Source organism: Acinonyx jubatus, chromosome C2 (genome assembly GCF_027475565.1).
Source record: "Acinonyx jubatus isolate Ajub_Pintada_27869175 chromosome C2, VMU_Ajub_asm_v1.0, whole genome shotgun sequence".
Taxonomy (NCBI): domain Eukaryota; kingdom Metazoa; phylum Chordata; class Mammalia; order Carnivora; family Felidae; genus Acinonyx; species Acinonyx jubatus.
In genome coordinates this window covers 49,618,060-49,634,766 of record NC_069384.1, presented here as the reverse complement: position 1 = coordinate 49,634,766, position 16,707 = coordinate 49,618,060, and the positions used below count along the sequence as shown (strand labels likewise).

General features: G+C 35.4%; 1 long non-coding RNA gene across 1 annotated transcript; it reads left to right on the top strand.

Moving 5' to 3' along the window:
* The first annotated feature begins 1,760 nt into the window (after window positions 1–1,760).
* Window positions 1,761–3,568, top strand: LOC113604806 (uncharacterized). Its single transcript, XR_003426827.2, has 2 exons — window positions 1,761–2,015; window positions 2,813–3,568. It is a non-coding gene; the product is annotated as an uncharacterized LOC113604806 (long non-coding RNA).
* The last annotated feature ends 13,139 nt before the right edge of the window (window positions 3,569–16,707 follow it).

Below are 16,707 nucleotides of genomic sequence, written 5' to 3'. Positions count from 1 at the left end.
AAGTATAATAAAATATTCCTTTGTGAACCATTTAAAGCATTTAACTTTTCTCAGGGCACCTGGGTGGCTCAGTCAGTTAAGCGTCCGACTTCGACTCAGGTCAGGATCTCGCTGTCCGTGAGTTCGAGCCCTGCGTCGGGCTCTGGGCTGATTGCTCGGAGCCTGCTTCGGATTCTGTGTCTCCCTCTCTCTCTGCCCCTCCCCCGTTCATGCTCTGTCTCTGTCTCACAAATAAATAAACGTTAAAAAAATTTTTTAAAGCATTTAACTTTTCTCCCTGGATCCTCTAAATTTCAAAAACTCTTAGTAAATATTCTTTCTTCCATGGAAATTATAATAATTTGCATAAGTTCAGTATGAATCTGTTCTTGCAACAGAAAACCATTGGAAACATTGATTACTTTGCCAAGGCTTTGACTGGAATCTCCTATTTGAGAGAGGTATACATAGACTCAGATATGAACTAGACAGCTTTAAGGAATTGAGTCATTGACTTTAGGAAACACAGTGCCATAAAGCCCCTTGGAAACGTTGGCCTGATACCTCGCTTTACAGAGTTCCCAGCGGCCTTACTGGGTGAGTAAAGAATGTCACTTCCTGGCAGGTGCAGGAACCTCAGAACACTTTGGGAACCTCCTGAAGAGGAATTCACCCAAATCTGAAGGTATTACAGTCATGTCTGATGGCAAGTACTTGGCTTGGCTTCTAGTCTTGAGAGGATACTAAAAGTTCATCAAGTTTCCTTATAAAAGGTTCCAGCAAAGCAAGTTTTAAAATATTTATGCGATCAATCATTCTTCTTGCTGAGCTTATTAAATAATTAGGCCAAATTTTCTAAAATTGGACTGTTTTACAAACAAATTAGCCTTAATTTGGCTATCTCTGAAAATAAGGGCAATTTTATTTTACCTTACTGTTTTTATTTATTTTTGAGACAGAGACAGAGCATGAGCAGGGGGAGGGGCAGAGAAAGAGGGAGACACAGAATCCGAAGCAGGCTCCAGGCTCTGAGCTGTCAGCCCAGAGCCCGACGTGGGGCTTGAAGTCACAAACTGTGAGATCATGACCTCAGCAGTAGTCAGACGCTTAACCAACTGAGCCACCCAGGAGCCCCAATAAGGGCGATTTTAGAGGGAGAAATTGTTTCAATAACACATCTTTGTAAATGTTAAATTCTAGTTCCGATTGTCTTTAAATATTTGTTATTTGCCAAAGCTAGACACCTTGAGGTAAACTTCAGAGAAATGGCCATAAGACTCATGTATAGATGATCTTTGCTCCTGTTGCTCTATGGGCCACTCAAAAGGATCACCAGAATAATTTGAATTACAAACCAGAAAAACCAATCAGATTCCTGCTTCCTGTGTCCACTCCTTCTGAGGATGCTTCAAGCCTGGCATCTAAAAATCTTCTCACTGACAGCAATCAAGATTCAGACACTGGGTTTATAATTTGCTCTAACCATTAACCTAGATTTTTCTTTTCTTTCCATAAAAGTGCCTTTTATTAATTATCTGATTGCTTACCAAACAAAACAGTGTCTGTATGATGATTAACACCACGTGCTACACAATTAAGGCCTTAAATAACTTTCAAAATAATATATTATGAAACACTGAAATAACTCAAATGCATAAGGCACTTCGACAAACTAGAATGACATTAGATGTTTTAACAGCTGCACAAGGTGGAACTTATCCTATCATAAAACCAAAATGCTGTATATATATTCCAGATTACCATAATAATATTTCTAGATTTCCAATTGACATAAATGCTCAGATTGGCACTTTAACTGATCCCTTTCTTTCCTTTAATAATTGGTTAAACTCCTGGACTAAAGGAAGGTTTTTGTCACCTATCAAAGGGTTCTTATTTGGGCTTTTTTTTCTTTTTGTTATTCTAATCATGTTTTTCTCTTTTCTCCCAAGTCCCTCCACCTGGTGTGAGACTCCTTCATTGCCGTAACTTCAAGTGGACAGATGATCATTTCTACTGAGCACTGGGTGTTATAGGTAAGCAATGAATCATGGGAATCTACCCCCAAAACCAAGAGCACACTGTATACACTGTATGTTAGCCAACTTGATAATAAATTATATTTTAAAAAAAGAAAGCTTCCATATGATATCAACTCTAGATACAGTTGCTTTAGCCTTCCCTAACTCCTATTAAATTCTCAACCGACCAACCTTGACCCACAGGTAGGGACATCTCTACAACCCTATTCAGCAGGAAGGAGATACAAAAGATGAGCCCTTCAGCCCTCAACAACCTTAAAGATTTAAGGATAAAAGTTGTTTTGGAGGGGGGATGATGAGGGAGACAAAGGCAAGAGAAATGTAGTTTAAATTTCCTTTCAGCTAACAGCCCACTGATAGACCCCTGAAACATACAGAGGGTGACCTTCCTCAGGGAACACATAGCTCCCTTACTGCCTTAATGTCTATGTTTTATTAAAACCTAAAAGTAACCTTATCTTAACAGCAGCTAGCCCTGCAAGGCCCTGAAAGCCTTGCTTCCAAAATTCCTAAAGGACTTACTTTATCTCTATCCCCCCTCCCTCTATAGACTTAAAAGTGTATAATCAGCCCCTCCTCACAATCCCAGTGCAGCTCTTTCTGCCCATGGGTCCTGTCCCGATGCTATAATAAAACTATCTTTTTGCACCAGTCTCAAGAATTCTTTCTTAACCATTTTCTCATGAACCCCACTTCATAATTTCATCAGGCAGAAGAAGGCAGAAAAGAGAAAGAAGTCAGAGTTGCAGAGAGAATGTAAAAAAATATATATATCTGCTTTTTCCTTTCAGATTATGCATTTGGATTAAGACTGCATAATTTAGGTGGCTTGGAACATCTGGAACAAATGGATTGTTTTCTGTGACTCCTTGGAGTTCTACAAATGCATGGAAACACCAGACTTAATTTATACTGGATGAGGTCAATACCAAATTTTTTTATGAAGCAGACTAAAAAGGCAATGATTGTTCACCGTGCCCCTCTTTCCCTCTACCCTTTCCCCACTTTTTCTCTTCCAGAATTTACGTTTTTAAAAAGCCATTCCCCATTGATTACTGTATCAGCCTGGGGTTTCCAGAGATATAGAAATATGAGGATATATATAAAAAGGGATTTAGTATAAGAAATTGGCACAGTTGATTACGGAGGCTGAGAAGTCCCAATATCTGTAGTCTGAAGTTCTGAATAACATATTCCAGCTCAAAACCATCAAGCAGAGAGTAAAATCTCTCTTGCTCATCTTTTTTGTTCAAAGTTAAGCTTTCACTGGATTGGAGGAAACTCACCCATTTGGGTAAGGAATGCTTTGTTCAGTTCATTAATTCATATGTTAATCTCGTCAAAAACACATCCAGAATAATGTTTATAAATCTGAACACCATATGACCTAGTCAAGCTGATGCATAAAATTAACCATCATGATCAAAATTTAAGTCTCTGACATTCTAGCAAGGAAAGACTGGGGAAGGGGGTGCATTCCCAAACAAAATAATAACTAAAGCTGCTTAACAGGTTTTCCTTCAATAAACAACTGCTTTTATACCAAAGTGGTTGTCAATATTTCATTCTAAAATATGAAGGAGGTTTTAACTCACTACAAGTCCAATAGGTCTTCTAAGAAAGAATAGAAGAGCTAGGATTGAAGCATTTCAAGAGGGTTTCATGGAAGAAGGAAGGGACTTAAGCCTTGGAAATGAGTGAGGATTGAATCAACAAAGAAATGCACAAATGCTGCCTTACAATTGCATTGTTTCAGGATCACATCACAGGTTAACAAATGGCATCAGCAAACAATGCAATGTGCCAGTGAATATTTTGTATTCCCAGTTCTTAAATTTGGCCTTGTAGAGAAAATTAGTTCATATTTGCTCTCCTATCTTTTTCATCAATTGCCTTGAGCCCTGTCAAAGACATGTGCTATGGAAATAGGAGGGAGCAGAACAGAAATTACTTCTAAGTTTATCAATCTCTTTTTCTGTTCAGCTTGTCATTAGATATGTCAAGCTAAGGTTTAGCTTAAGTTCATGATCCATGGAGATATTTTTAAGAATAATAAATACATTAGGTGAGACTATTCAAATAGTGAAACTGTTTTTCTTCTTCTCCTTCTCCTTCTTCTTCTTTCTTTTCTTCCCCCCTGACTTTTGGATCATCAGAAGAATAATTTTCAGTAGGAAATCAACCTGAGAAGATAGAATATCTTGGCTATCTGATAAACCCATGAGTGATTTTTTTTTTTTTTTTTTTGGTAAACCTATAAGGTCTTATCTCAAAAATGTAGATCTCAGTTTCTCAAGGTCAAAGGAGAGATCATGACTTCTTTTAGAGTAAACATATGTCAGGCATCAAAAAAGCCCTATTAGTTATATATAAAAGTAATAAATGTAAGTCTGTAAATGCTATCTGCTATTATATCAAACTACAGGTAATTGTCATTTTACTGCACCTCACTTTACTGCACTTTACAGATACTGCAATTTTTAAAAACTGAAGATTTATAGCAACCTTATGTTGAGCAAGTCTATCAGTGCCTTTTTTTAAACAGCATTAGCTCATTTCATGTCTCTGTCACATTTTGGTAATTCTCACAATATTTCAAATATTTACATGATTATTATATTATGCTTATCTGTGATCTATTATCTTTGATGTTACTATTATAAAAGTTTTGGGACACTATGCACCATGCCCATATAAGATGGCAAACTCACTCAATAAATGTTGTGTGTCTGCTCCACAAACTGTTCCCTTGTCTCTTTCTCCTCAGGTTTCCTTATTTTCCTGAGACATAACAATTGAAATTTGGTCACTTGATAACCCTGCAATGGCTTCTAAGGGTCAAAGTAAAAGGAAGGATTGTACATCCCTTACTTTAAATCAAAAGCTAGAAATGATAAAGCTTAGCAAGGAAGGCATGTGTAAAGCTGAGAGACCAAAATCTAAGCATCTTGCACCAAACAGCCAAGTTGTGAATGCAAAGGAAAAGTTCTTGAAGGCAGGTAAAAGTGCTACTCCAGTGAACACATGAATGATAAGAAAGCAATAGAGCCTTATTTCTGATATGGAGAAAGTTACAGTGGTTTGGATAGAAGAGCAAACCAGCCACAACATTCCTTTAAGCCAAAGTCTAATTCAGAGCAAGGTCCTAACTCTCTTCTATTCTGTGAAGGCTAAGAGAGGGAGGAAGCTGCAGAAGAAAAGTTGAAAGCTAGCAGAAACTGGTACATGACGTTTAAGGAAAGAAGCCATCTCCATAACATAAATATAACAGTGCAAGGTGAAGCAGAAGGTTATCCAAAAGATCTAGCTATGGTAATTAATGAAGGCAGCTACACTAAACAACTGATTTTCAGTGTAGACAAAATAGCTTTCTATTGGAAGAAGATGCCATCTAGGACTTTCATAGCTAGAGAGGAGAACTCAATGCCTGCCTTCAAAGCATCAAAGAATAAGCTCTCTTGTTAGGGGACTGATACAGACAGAAAATTTAAGTTGAAACCAATGATCATTTACCATACCAAAAATCCTAGGGCTCTTAAGAATTATGCTACATCTAAGGGTGCCTGGGTGGCTCAGTCAGTTAAGCACCAGACTCTTGGTTTTGGCTCAGGTCATGATCTCATGGTTTGTGAGTTTGAGCCCTGCATCAGGTTCTCTGCTGTCTGCACAGGTCCTGCTTCAGATCCTCTGTCCCCACCTCCCTCTGTCCCTCCCCCATTTGCACTGTCTCTCTCAAAATAAATACATAAAACCTTAAAAAGAATTATGCTACATCTATTCTGCCTGTGCTCTAGAAATAGAATAGCAAAGCCTGGATAACATTTGTTTACATAGTTCAGTGAATATATTAAGCCCACTGTTGAGACCTGCTCAGAAAAACAAACAGAAACAAAAGGAATCCTTCAAAATATTACTGCTCATTGAGAATGTACTTGGTCACCCAAGAGGTTTGATGGAGATATACAAGGAGATGAGTCTTATTTTTGTGCCTGGTAATACAACATCCATTTTGCAGCCCATGGATCAAGGAGTAATTTTGACTTCAAGTCTTAAGAAAAACAGGTCAGAAAGCTATAGCTACTATAGACAGGGATTCCTGTGATGGATCAGGTCAAAAGCAATTGAAATTCTTCTGGAAAGAATTCACCATTCTAGATGCCATTAAAAAAATTTGTGATTCATGGGAAGAGGTCAAAATGTCAACATGAACATGAAGATGTGACTGAATTGGTACAATCTCATGATAAAATTTTCACGTGAGGAATTGCTTCTTACGGATGAGCAAACAAAGGGTTTTGAGATGCAGACTGTTGAAATGACAAAGGACTTACAATATTACATAAACTTAGTTGATAGAGCAGCTGCAGGGTTGGAAAGGATTGGCTTCAAATTTCAAAAAAATTCTGTGCTAAAATTCACTCAAACAGCATCTCATCCTACCAAAAAATCATTTGTGAAAGGAAGAGTCAATCCATGTGGCAATTCCATTTTTGTCTTAAAAAATTGCCACAGCCACCCCAGCCCTCAGCAAACACCACCCTGATCAGTCAGCAGCCATCAACATTAAGACAAGACCCTCTATGGGCAAAAAGATTACGCTTTGCTCAAAATTCAGATGATAACATTTTTTAAAAATGAAGTATTTTTAAAGTATGTACAGTTTTTGAAAATAGTGCTACTGCTCACTTAGACTACAGTATAGTAGAACATAACCTTTATATATACTAGGAAAACAATAAATGCATTTGACTCACTTTATTATAATATTAATTTTATTGTGGCGGTCTAGAACTAAACCCACAGTATCTCTAAGTTATGCCTTTATTTAAATAAATATCAGTGAATTTCCATATTATTCCTATAATTTAAGGGAGTATAATGATTATGCAAATTTTAAAGAATAGAATAACCATAGATGAGAAAAATATTAGTACTTAGTTTTCAGTTTTATTAAATCTAAAACTCTTGGAAATAAGTGTTTTTTCTAACCAACTTTGAACTTTTTTCTTTTCTAGTTTTTAGTTGTTTTTTAAAATTATTTTTGCTTTTGAAATCTAAGCAATGACATTTACACTGATTTGTATTAAAAATTAAAAAAAATCTTGAGCTCACATAAGCCAATTTAATAATAGGTGTGTGCAAAATATCCCAGGCCAAATAAATGACCAAACAATACTTGTTTTGGTGTATATTACAAAAAAAAAGGCTAGAAATAAATTTAAAAAATAAGTTTTAGGTCTCTTTTTCTAACACTCAGAAAACATATTGAATAAAGAAATTGGAAAGCAGAATTTGAAGAACTCATCAACCTAGCTTTTGATAGAAGTAAACACAAAGCATCTTACTGATGCTTACTGATCTTACTGATAATCTTACACTCTTAAAAAATCTAACTCAGTAGGAATATCCACACACTCTCCTGGTTAACCTTACCAGGGATTCACTTTCTCAAGAAATAAATTTTGAAAAAGAAATCATAGTTTTTGGTTTCATCTTGCCATCTCCACCCTCCATGAATATTGAGCAGATCTAAGGCACAACTAAAACTAACTGAAAAATATGGTACTAATTGGTCATCTCTATACTTTTCTCATTGGCCCAATAGTTCCCAATGGATAGAATAAATAAATATAGATGTGAACCATCAAAAAGAAATCTTGCCATTAACAACAACATGGATGGAACTAGAGTGTATTATGCTAAGGGAAATAAGTCAGAGAAAGACAAATACCATATGATTTCACTCATATGTGGAATTTAAGAAATAAAACAGATAAACATAGAGGAAGTGTGGGAGAAAGAAGGAAACAAACTCTAAGAGATTTTCAACTATAGAGAACACATAGAAAACTACAGAGAACTTGCTGGAAGGAAGTGGGTGGGAATGGGATATATGGGTGATGAGCATTAAGGAGGTCACTCATTGGGATGAGCACTGGGTGTCACGTGATGAATCACTAAATTCTACTCCTAAAAACAATATTACACTATATGTTAACTAGAATTTAAATAAAAAGTTGAAGAAAAAAAATCTAGATGTACTGGCAATTAGTTCCTGAAGTCTGTATTTTGCTTTAGTCATTTTTTTAATCGTCTTGGTTTACTGTATATGTGATTTATACTGCAGAGAGAACAGACTTTGGGGGAATCAGACTGTATTCAAATCCCTAATTGTTCAATTTTTGAGTTGTATTATCTGGGGAAAATGTCCTAACCTTTATTCACCTCAGTTTACCCTAGGTGTGCATGTTAGTTGAGGCCTGAGCACATTGTTCAAAATTAATGTTGCACTGTGCCCTTTAATAGCACTTCTTTCACATACTTTTATACTTCATAACAGTCATAAATACAAGAAATAGTCATCGTATAAAAAGCCATTTTCTTTTATATTCTTATATTTTTCTTTAAAATAGTTTTATATTCATGCAACCATTTTGATTACCTAATGCATTTCATTTATTGTTCAATTATTTCACAAACATTTATTGGTCTCCTACTATGTGCCAGACAGTGCCAAATCCTGAGAATGAACGAGGTATAATCCCTACTCTCAAACAGTTTATAGTATATTAGGGAAGAGTAGAAGAAAAAAAAATGAATGGTTATATGTGCTATAGCAGATACATAATCAGAGTTCTTGGCAGAGAACAAAACGAGAGATACCAGAGTATCTATTTTAAAATTTTTTTTAACGTTTGAAGGAGGCCTTGGAGAATGAAAAATATTCCTCAGATAGAAAACCAGGGGAACCAGGAAAAGGATAATGTTAGGCACAATGAACAGCTCATGCAAAGACACAAAGATGTGAAATGTTAGCATATCAATCCTAGCTACCATACTCTTCAATCAATTATAAATCTATTACCACTTTCCAGTAATCTTGGTTCCTTAATACATTCTCTGTGTATGACTTATAAAGTAATCATTTTATGTAGGTATCGATTTACATAAAACTATCTGGAAGTAAGAATACCTCAGCTAATTTAATTCCATCTCATTCTATGTTTTTAAATGTTTGTTTATTTTTGAGAGAGAGAGAGTGTGAGCAGGAGAATGGTAGAGAGAGGGGGACAGAGGCTCCAAAGTGGGCTCTGCACTGACACCAGCAAGCCCGATATGGGGCTCAAACTCACAAACCACAAGATTATTACCTGAAGTCAGATGCTCAACCAACTGAGCCACCAAGGCACCCCTCATTTCTATTTTTAAAGTTTAATTTCATAATATATTTTTTCACATAGTACAGTCCTATAGTTCCAAAATTGAAAGGTCAGGGTATACATCGAAAAATGTCCTTCTCACAGCCACCCATTTGTTAACTTACATCACTGCTATTTAGTCTCTTGTTTTTGTCTACAGTTATTTTATGAACATGCTATCAAGTACTCTCAGATATTCTTTTTTATTCTGTAATAAATCCTACAGATTTCCATGATGCCACAAAAAGTTATATTTCTAATTAATATAATTTAAATAGTCTCCTAAAATAGACATGCATATTGTTTCCAAACTGTTGCTATTTAAATAATGCAGAAATTAATATTTTTTACACGTTATTTCACTCGTGTGAAATGTCTCTATAGGCAAAATCTAAAATAAAATTGGGGGGCAGTCAATGAATATATATAATTATGTTCAACATTGCCAAACTCTTTTTCATAGTGGTTATATTACCCATGGTACCCATACTGAAACCAGCAATATACAAGGGTCTCTGCTTTCCCATAGCCTGGGTAACAATGTGAGCTATTTCTCATGTATTTCGGGGGGTTATTTTCTAACCTGGTATATCTAGATAGATAGAAAATGCTTTCTTTTGGATATAAAATCAATGCACAGAAACTGGTTGTATTCCTATACACCAATAATGAAGCAACAGAAAGAAAAATCAAGGAATCGATCCCATTTAGAATTGCACCAAAAAAACATTAAAAACCTAGGAATAAATCTAACCAAAAATGTGAAAAATGTATACATTGAAAACTATAGAAAGCTTACGAAAGAAATTGAAGAAGACACAAAAAAAATGGAAAAATATTCCATGCTCCTGGATAGGAAGAACAAATATTGTTAAAATGTCAATACTACCCAAAGCAATCTACATATTCAATGTAATACCTATCAAAGTAACACAAGAATTCTTCACAGAGCTAGAACAAACAATCCTAAAATTCGTATGGACCAGAAAAGACCCCAAATAGCCAAAGCAATCTTGAAAAAGGAAACCAAAGCAGGAGGCATCATAATCCCAGACTTCAATCTGTATTACAAAGCTGTAATCATCAAGACAGTATGGTACTGGCACAAAAACAGACACTCAGATCAATGGAACAGAATGGAAAACCCAGAAATGGACCCACAAATGTATGGCCAACTAATCTTTGACAAAGCAGGAAAGAATATCCAATGGTAGAAAGACAGTCTCTTCAGCAAATGTTGCTGGGAAAAGTAGACAGCGACATGCAGAAAAATGAACCAGGACCCTTTTCTTACACCATACACAAAAATAAACTCAAAATGGATCTAAATGTTAAGACAGGAAGCCATCAAAATCCTTGAGGAGAAAGCAGGCAAAAACCTCTTTGGTCTTGGCCATAGCAACTTCTTACTCAGCACGTCTCCAGAGACAAAGGGAAACAAAAGCAAAAGTAAACTATAGGGACCTCATCAAAATAAAAAGCTTCTTCATAGCAAAGGAAACAATCAGCAAAACTAAAAGGCAACTGACAGGATGGGAGGAGATATTTGCAAATGACATATCAGATAAAGGGTTATTATCCCCTTATCAAACTTATCAAACTCAACACCCAAAAAATAAATAATCCAGTGAAGAAATGGGCAAAAGACATGAATAGACACTTCTCCAAAGAAGACGTCCAGATGGCCAGCCAATACATGAAAAAATGCTCAACATCACTCTTCATCAGGGAAATACAAATTAAAACCACAATGAGAGGGGCGCCTGAGTGGCTCAGTTGGTTAAGCGTCCGACTTCGGCTCAGGTCACGATCTCGCGGTCCGTGAGTTAGAGCCCCACGTCGTCGGGCTCTGGGCTGATGGCTCAGAGCCTGGAGCCTGCTTCCGATTCTGTGTCTCCCTCTCTCTCTCTGCCCCTCCCCCGTTAATGCTCTGTCTCTCTCTCTCTCTCTCTGTCTCAAAAATAAATAAACGTTAAAAAAAATTAAAAAAAAAAACCACAATGAGATATCACCTCACATCTGTCAGAATGGCTAACATTAACAACTCATGCAACAACAGATGTTGGCGAGGATGTGAAGAAAGAGTATCTCTTTGGCACTGCTGGCGGGAATGCAAACTGGTGCAGCCACTCTGGAAAACAGTATGGAGGTTCCTCAAAAAACTAAAAATAGAACTATCCTATGACCCAGCAATGGCACTACTAGGTATTTATCCAAGGGATACAGGTATGCTGTTTTGAAGAGGCACATGAACCCCAAAGTTTATAGCAGCACTATCAACAATAGCCAAAGTATAGAAAGAGCCCAAATGTCCATTGATGGATGAATGGATAAAGAAGATGTAGTATATATACAGAGAGGAGTATTACTTGGCAATCAAAAAGAATGGAATCTTGCCATTTGCAACTATGTTGATGGAACTATTATGCTAAGCGAAATTAGAGAAAGACAAATAGCATATGACTTCACTCAAAGGAGGACTTTAAGAGACAAAAGAGATGAACATAAAGGGAAGGGAAGCAAAAATAATATAAAAACGGTGAGGGGGACAAAACGTAAGAGACTCTTAAATATGGAGAACAAACAGAGGGTTACTGGAGGGGTTGTAGGAGGCGGGATGGGCTAAACGGGTAAGGGGCTTTAAGGAATCTACTCCTGAAATCATTGTTGTGCTATATGCTAACTAACTTGGATATGAAAGAAAGAAAGAAAGAAAGAAAGAAAGAAAGTGCTTTGTTCTTTTTTAAGATCTTTCTCTCTCTATATATATGCAGTGTTTGAGTATAATTTTGTATAGTTTTATATTACATGTAGGAATGAGCATGGTTTTATTACTTTAAGAATCATTTTTCTTTTTCTTTTCAAAATTTTTTTAATGTTTACTTATTTTTGAGAGAGAGACAGAGAGTGGAGGGGTGGGGGCAGAGAGAGGAGACACAGAATCTGAAGGAGACTCCAGGCTCTGAGCTGTCAGCATAGAGCCTGACATGAGGCTTGAACTCACAGACCACGAGATGATGACCTGAGCTGAAGTCAGGCACTCAACGGACTGAGCCATCCAGGTGCCCCTGAATCATTTTCCTTTTTTAATGGGATGCTTGATCTCAAGTGTCCCAACTTTTTCCTATTTAGGTTTTGATCCTATTCTAATGTAATTATAGGTGTTCTTTCTATATTAAAATCAGATAGACAGATATAGATATTTAATACACAAAGCAAAATCTATGATGAGAAAAAAGCATTTGACTGTATTCAAAAAGTCTATTTTTCCTCTATCTATAATTACTAGAGTATTTTACAGTCAATACAGATTTTCCTTCATACCAATACCCACACTCATAATTCCCAAATGTCAAATTCTAATAATAAATAAATGGAAATAGCAATAAAAGATGGTGGGTATACTTAAAGTAAAACTTGAAATTAGTGCTATTAATTTTTTATTACTTAAAAGAAAAAAAATTAATGAGTGCTCCCAATGTAATGAATTTCATAGATTTCAATTTTATTTTGAGATGACATTTTAATGAGAAGTGTAAGTAAATTGGAAAAAATAGTCACTAACACATGAAATAAAAACTCATTTGCAGAGCTTTTTGGAATGGGTGGTCGATAAAGAGGTTGATGTGTTGATCATTTTCTATACAATATTCTGTGAAAATATTTTTAGATGATTTCAAAGGGGGACATACCATTTTAGGCAAAAGAGCTTCTGATACTTTTCAGAATACTTTTCTCTATCAGGCACTGTGACCACAATGGGAAAAATGCATGGTAGCACTATTATAACAGAATGAAAGATGGACTTACAAAGTTAATATTGTAAAAAAAGGATCTAAAGTAACTATATTAAGTGACGGGATTTTGTGTGAGTATTCCTTCCACATCAAGTTTCACTGAAATAAATGGTGCAGCCATCTTGTTCATTTCCATACATCTTTACCTATTTAATTTAAAATGTAAACACTCTACATAACCAATTTTACTACATAATAAAAATGTTTTAATACTTCACTGAAAACTCAAATGTGTTTAACAATTTATTTTTAAAATGCTCTAAATTGATAATGTGCAGAAACCAGCAAGTTTTAAGGTGACATGATTTGAAATAGTCATGGAATGCTACCATTTAAAAATAACAAATATGTATCATATAAACTGCATTAAGTAAATCATAAGGTTTTTACATAGTACTAATGATTCACCCTGAGCATACTGTGAAAGTTCAATCATTAAACCATTCATTACCAGATGCCAAGAAGAAGTAGATGCTAACCCTGCTGGATCTCTAATCTTTGGCCAAGGCACATTGCAAAAACAGTGAGAAATTAAAAGCTTTGCTGATTGGATTACTAACACACATAATGGTCAAAAGGAATTTCAAAACGCAACTGTTTCAGAAATCTGTAGTTTTCTTGGATACAAAACTAAGAAAAGTAAAATTCTTTAGAATATGAGATCATTGAAAAGTCAATTCTTTCAAATACACATATACAATACCACAATTCCTACCATTTCTGTGTTTGCCTTGCATCTTTTCCAAAATAACAACATTTACATTTCAGTGTTTTGCTTAAAGGCATTCAGTTTTGTATCCTTTCATTGGTAACACTAAAGAGGTAAAAGACCCAAAACAGAAAAAGACAGGTACCATTGTTCTACATTTACAAATGAGACAGCTCTAGTAACATCAATAATTATATTCATTATCCTTATATCCTTGTGACTTTTAGGTGAACATGTATCTACCGTTGTTTCTGTGGCGACTAAATTTGGAAATGCAGAAAAAGCAACTAAAAAGCCAGAGCTGCTTTGGCTTACCTGCAAAGTTTGGGCACTGTTATTGTACATAGCCAACATAATGGCAATGTTCTCTGGTGTGAGTTCTGGGTATCCCTCATGAGTTTAGATTTCTGCTCATTTTTATAGAGTGCTAATCCTGTATGTTTTCACTGTATAGCCTCACCTTCCATTGATCTCCACCAAATTCATTCCTGGACTAGAGAAGAGGCTAATAATAGGAAATATTCCTGTGATTATTATGGTCTAAATACTGTGTTCTTTTGCTGTCCTATTATAATTATTCCTATAATAACTCTATGAAGTAAAGGCATTTTTCACTCACCCCTTTTACAATTAAGTAAATTGAGATAGAAAAAGAATAAGTTATCCTGCTCAGATTATCCAATTGTTAAAATTCAGGGCAGAAATTGAAACCCAAAGTCTTTGGGATGTCAGAGTCCTGGATTTTAGCCTGTTTTTCTCCCTTATCTAATAGATTCTAAATATCTATTTTAATGACTAAAAATGTCTTCAAAGGTGAAAGAATCAGGTTTGGTTTTTTGGATTCTGCAGTTAATTTGGGGGTATTCAAAAAACATAAATTAGTAGACTGGGTCAAATAAAATCCATTGATGTCCTAAAGATAACTCTATGTGAAACCTTTTGAAAATATAATTTAAAACTATGGTAGACTTCCAAAAATATATTAGAAACAAATAGAATATAACCTCCTGAGGTCATCTGAAAATCAAACTACTTCAGATTTGTCACACACAGGTGTCTTTTACAAAGAGGGTATTCACCTCCAAAAGTCAAACTACCATATAAATCAAAAAAAAAAAAAAAAAAAAACACTTAAATTCAGGTTTCATTTTTTTTATTTCTAAGATTGTACCTGACTATATTTACTGTCAAAAATTAAACTTGAGATATTACAATGGTAATAAAAATGTCATGTAGGATTTGCTTATATACTTTTAAATGATATTAAAAGTGAGTTGTAAACTGGACTGCATAAAAGAAAAATGTGTATGGCTATTGATCTTCTTTAAATGAGAAGGTTTCACCATTGCTGTGGTAGGGAGGCTTGCCACAGGAATGTAGACAGCTCATTAATGTCCAAACTTAAAGATAAAGTGCCCTATTTTTAGACAATTAGAGGGTTGAAATAGCGTTTTCTCATCTTAGAATTCTACACAATAGCATTGCAGAAGACCATTTCAAATGATTAAGTAAATCTGTGACCTTGAAATGTGGGTAAAACACATGAGAAAGAGAGGAATAGGGCTGAATATGTATCTGAGGAATTGACACAACATGGTGACATATAAGAGACCACAGGGCCTAAAACTATGCTTTCCTCAACTGTCAGAGAGGAAAAAAAAAAAAAAAAAGAATTAATCTCCCTTACACCTACAGAGACATAACCCAATATGTCTTGATCAATCTCAAAGGCCACATAAGTATGATAGTGGATATACAACAAAGCTCCCCAAATTAATTTTACCCCGATGGTGGTGAAAATAATGTTTTTATGTGATCATTTACTCCTACTTTTTTTTTTTTATCATTTCTTTGTATATAAGTCATCACAATGTTTAGATATCATTCTAGAATATGCAACAGAAAAATGTTTGTACAAAAATATGTATGTCTACCTTTAAAAGAAGAGGTAAAATGTGTGTTCCCAGCAAGTAGAAGGAATCCCAAACTGTTCTCACGTGAATAACACCAGGTTATTGCCCACAGGGCCTGAATGTTGTCAGTAGTCTCAGATCTAATATCTTCCATGATAGAGAGGAACAAAGTTTTTGCACCAGACTACTATTCATTCTTGAGATACCATGCTGTTAATGTAAATTTTACATTTTTAAAATCAGGAATTTCAATATCTGCACTTAGATTTTTTTTTAATATTCCCTAGTCATTAAGTGACTATTAATTTAGCTTAAATTTCAAATGGTATAAAAACATACTGCAGTGCCTGATTTTAATGCTGTACCTTAGAACAAATTTTGCCATTATACAGGTCAGTTCTGAAGCTGGTTCCTTTTGTGAAATACACTCTCATGGTAACTCCATATTTTATATTTATGTTTGAATTACATGTTCCTATTTTAATCATTTGGATTACAAACATTATCATAACAAATGTGTTTAGTAATATTTATATTTATCATGTTGCTATACATTCTCCCTAATCATCAGCAGAGAAGAGAAACTCACTGTTCCTGGTCTCAGGCCCCCTGAATCATTTGGGGTTCTGGAAATTCTCCCTCTGGCTCTATATTTAGGATCAAAAGAGAACATATTCTCTCCTCCTTGACCCTCTTTAGTTCCCATTCTCCATTCTTTCTAGTCCCAGAAAAGATTCCTGTTTCATCCTCCCCAGAAGTACACCACCTACATGTGAGGCAAAAGTACTGGTTTCAACATAAATTTATTTCAATTACTAAGAAAAACTTCAGTTTACCCTCACATTAGCATTCATACCTCCAGGACACCTGCACTAGTTGACCAGTATCACATATATTGACCTCATTTTCCAATTCTTAGAGTCTGTCTCCTCTCAGAATCCCATGTCATACAAACCTGATTTAGAAAAGCCCACTATCTAGGCCTTTTTCTGTTGTATCCATAAGCATGACTCAGGGGAAATCACATCATCTCTTTGAGCCACATTTTCCCTCTACAAAACAATGGGT